Raw genomic sequence first — 4803 nt, 5'->3', positions numbered from 1 at the left:
CGCCAAAGAAGAAGACCAGGGGGACCACACCCTGTCCACGAGGGTGGGGGGCGCCCCCCTGGGCGCGCCCCCCTACCTTGTGGGCCCCCTGGTGGCCCTCTGACGCCAACTCCAACTCCATATTGGCTTTCGGGGAGAAAAAAATCAAGGAGAAGAAATGATCGCGTTTTACGATACGGAGCCGCCGCCAAGCCCTAATCTCTCTCGGGAGGGCTGATCTGGAGTCCGTTCGGGGCTCCGGAGAGGAGGATTCGTCGCCGTCGTCATCATCAACCATCCTCCATCACCAATTTCATGATGCTCACCACCGTGCGTGAGTAATTCCATCGTAGGCTTGCTGGACGGTGATGGGTTGGATAAGATTTATCATGTAATCGAGTTAGTTTTGTTAGGGTTTGATCCCTAGTATCCATTATGTTCTGAGATTGATGTTGCTACGACTTTGCTATGCTTAATGCTTGTCACTAGGGCCTGAGTGCCATGATTTCAGATCTGAACCTATTATGTTTTCATGAATATATGTGAGTTCTTGATCCTATCTTGCAAGTCTATAGTCACCTACTATGTGTTATGATCCGGCAACCCCGAAGTGACAATAATCGGGACCAGTCCGGTGATGATCTTAGTTTGAGGAGTTCATGTATTCACTATGTGCTAATGCTTTGTTCCGGTTCTCTATTAAAAGGAGGCCTTAATATCCCTTAGTTTCCAATAGGACCCCACTGCCACGGGAGGGTAGGACAAAAGATGTCATGCAAGTTCTTTTCCATAAGCATGTATGACTATATTCGGAATACATGCCTACATTACATTGATGAACTGGAGCTAGTTCTGTGTCACCCTATGTTATGACTGTTACATGATGAACCACATCCGGCATAATTATCCATCATTGATCCGGTGCCTATGAGTTTTCCATATACTGGTTCTCGCTTATTTACTTTTCCGTTGTTACTGTTACAATCACTACAAAATACCAAAAACATTACTTTTGCTCTCTTTACTTTTTTTACCGTTACCACCACTATCATATTACTTTGCTACTAAACACCTTGCTGCAGATACTAAGTTTCCAGGTGTGGTTGAATTGACAACTCAGCTACTAATACTTGAGAATATTCTTTGGCTCCCCTTGTGTAGAATCAACAAATTTGGGTTGAATACTCTACCCTCGAAAATTGTTGCGATCCCATATACTTGTGGGTTATCAACCCTGAGGTGTCTTATGTCAATGATATGTAGAAAGATGATCTTTGGACTGAGATGAAGGCAAATTTCACCCTACCGCCAGAGGAGGATCTGGAGAAGCCAGTTATAGAGGAATTAATCAAGTCTCTTGCTCTTAAGAAGATGGCAGGCCTATTCAGGAGGTGGAGGAAAGAGCTGAAAAAGTTTGTCGACAAAGAAGAGACACCAGAATTCATCGGCAAATATGAGAAGATCAGAGATCACTGGCCCGCATTTGTGGCCCACAAGACATCGAAAAAGAGTAAGAAGATGTCGGCGACAAACAAGCAAAATGCTACGAAGAAGAAGTTTCACCATCGCACGGGGTCATGTGGCTACCTCAAAGCCTGGCCTAAGTGGGCCAAGGCTGAAAATGATCTGCTTGATAAAGGGATCGAACCAGAGACAATGAACTGGCCAGACCGTTGCCGGACTTGGTTCTTCGGGTCTGGCGGAACCTTGGACCCTCTATCAGGGAAATACCAGTCAACAGGCTTCAACACTATATTGATGCAGCGCAGCAAGGGACGTCCGTTCCAGATAGGGAGAAGTACGAGCTCACAATGGCCCTCGGGAATCCTGAGCACCCTGGACGGACACGAGGCACGCCAGGCTCCATTCCGTGGAAGGTTGGTTTTCCAGACGCAGGCGGTTACAAATGCCATGAGAGGAGTAAGAAAGTGGAACATAGCCAACTGCAGGCGCTGCAGGCAAGGGTACCAGGGCTAGAGGAACGAGAAGCAGATCGCAGCAAATGACCTGCCGAAGCTTCCCCCGAAGCTACCCCGCCATCTCAGCGGAGAAGTAGTGTGGCTTCCACCGAGCTGCTTCAGCCGGAGCATGTCTTGACGGCTCCTGCTAGCTACCCCGTGGATTTCATCACGGAGTCTCAGAATTGCCTCCTTATGACGCAATGGCAGAACTTAAAAGTCAAGGCGGTTGTCGGTCAAGTTTGACCTTCTGAACCCGGCGCAACTTTTCATTATCGTCCGATTCCAGAAGGATATGCTAGGATGACGGTGGACGAAATAACAGAGGGATTTGAGGACCTCCGGCTTGACCACCCTACCGGTGAAGGGGAGACTCGGCTGGGTTCTGCTCTGAGGACTCCATGCCTATGGCGGAAGGAGTTCATCAAGCTTCCAAACTAGACGCCTCCTCCTCCTCCTCCTCCGGTGAGTCAGGGCACTCCGCCTCCTCCACCGCCTCCTCCTTCGGCGAGTGATGATCAGGGCACTCGACCTCCTTCTCCGGCGTGTGGTGGCACTCCGCCTGCGCCGGCGCGCCCGAGCAGCCAGCAGCCTCCTCCTTCTCTGCCTCGCCAGCAAGGGCGGAAGAGACCCGCCGCCGCCCCGGCTGCTCCGGCGCGTCGTAGTCCTTCTCCTCCGCCTCGTAAGCAAGCACGAAAGAAGACCGACGCCACAGCCGCTCCGTCTGCTCCGGCGTCTAGCAGTACAGCCAGCAGAGGCGGCAGGCAATACAGATACGGTCCTTCTCTCAAGCCTCTAGAGAAGTTACCATACGAGAGCACCGAGGAGGAAAATGTGAAGATCGTGCAGACCGAAGTGAAGGACTTCTTTGAAGGGTTGAAAGCAAAGAGACACCCACCTCCAGAGGAGAAGGTAGATCCGGTGAAAGCAAAGCGCACTATCGATGCCCTAAGGAAACCATCAAAGTCTCCGCCGAAAAACAACTACGAGCGCATTACTGCAAAGACATATCTCAAAGCTAACCGGTCGGGAAGTACTGTCAATGATCAAGGGTTGAAAGAACGAGCAGCTGGGAAAAAATTGCCCAGCTCGGCGAACAAGCAAAGCAATCGTGCCCCGTGCTCAATGTGTCTAGCGAGATAGTCGCTAATGCTCCGGGGACGGTGCCCGGTTATAACAATCTTGGAGATTACCTGCCTGATGATGTACATTTTGATTTCTTGGAGGTGGACGAACACAGATACGAGTACAGGAAGCCTCTAGTCAAAGATGAAAAATCTCTAACAACGATGGCGCGAAGATTCCATAATTGGTACATGAAAACCTGTAGAGAGTCTAGGGGGATGAATACTTTGTATCTGAGAATTAAAGAGGAGCACGACCTCGTTGGAACTGATCTGTTGACTGTTCCATTTGAGGAGTTCTTCGAGTTCTTCAATCAAAAGGCCCTCGGTAAATTAACGGTCTTTTGCTACTGTCTGTAAGTACTATTTCTGTCATCAAGTCTCTATATATAGCTCGGCTCTTTCATTGCATGTATTTATAATTAATTATCCTCACTATATTATGCAGATTGAAGATCATCGAGTGCAAAAAATAAGAAATGTATGATATTGGGTTCATTAACAGAAATATCATAGATGAATTTCTGGTTAAAAAGCACGCCGAAGAGGCCGAGGCCAACTTGCTACAATCGTTGATCAAAAATCAAAACAAAGATTTAATACTCTTTCCTTACAACTTCAAGTGAGTGTTACTGTCGTGTGCATATTCGGTTTCCCTTATTACTCGAGCGAGGTTATAGTAATGTAACTGATGAGTTATGCATGCGTTAGCAGCTTCCACTATGTTCTTCTGGAGATTAAGCTTGAGCGGGGAGTAGTAACCGTCTTAGACTCGAGACGAAAAGATCCCGAAACCTATGCGGACATGACTAAATTGCTCAACAAGTAAGTTCAAACGATCATTATCGCACCATATCGGCAACTTTTGTTTCATTTCCTGATATCTCAAGTAATAATAAATATTTTCTTTGTCTTGCAGGGTTTGGAAACAGTTCACCGCAGAAGCTCCGGGACTGCCGAAGGAGCTGCGATATACATACCCGAAAGTAAGTACTACTAGCTAGCTAGTTGCGCGCATCTCCCGTTGATTCTATAACTATACTTTCATCAATGCCATTTATAATGCTTGATTATCAGTTTGATTGACCTCTATTTCTCGTCAAGTGCTTGTGGCAGGAAGAAGGAAATAATTTCTGTGGATACTACGTGTGCGAGTTCATCTACAACACGACTTTGAAAAATAAGCGGGGCTACTCTAAAAGACAATATGAAGTGCGTAAGCAATAATATTCACAATTTCATTTTATTACACCATCATTTCTGTTGAGTTTCATTCATATATGTATTAACCCCCTTCTTCAAATTAGACGTGGCAGGTGCGGAATGAACTCCTAGAACAAGATCGCATGAAAGCAATTCAAGAGGAATTGGCGGGATTCTTTCTTGATCACGTCATCAATAAAGCCGGATAATACCATGTGGAAGTTGATTTCAAATGCTAGGGGATTGTAAGAGATCTTACATATTGTATATGTATGTAGCCAGTAGCGTCGGATAGATAATACGGAAGCTTGTTGTTCGACCAATCTCTCGGAGAAGGAGAGGTCGATTGATCACTTCTCTCGGTATGCATGACGAACTTCTGTACTTAATGGTTCCCTTCATTTTCTTACTAGCTAGCGTGTCGAGGGCCTCTCTATGTATAGTACGTAGCGTCGACCAAGCACGGACATAAGAGAGGACACTTCTCTCTATTAATTAGCTAGCTAACACAATATATGAAACACCTAAATTAACCCCCC

The sequence above is a fragment of the Triticum dicoccoides genome, chromosome 7B (genome assembly GCF_002162155.2).
Source record: "Triticum dicoccoides isolate Atlit2015 ecotype Zavitan chromosome 7B, WEW_v2.0, whole genome shotgun sequence".
Taxonomy (NCBI): domain Eukaryota; kingdom Viridiplantae; phylum Streptophyta; class Magnoliopsida; order Poales; family Poaceae; genus Triticum; species Triticum dicoccoides.
The sequence above is the reverse complement of the archived record's forward strand: the minus strand, read 5'-3'. Positions refer to the sequence as shown.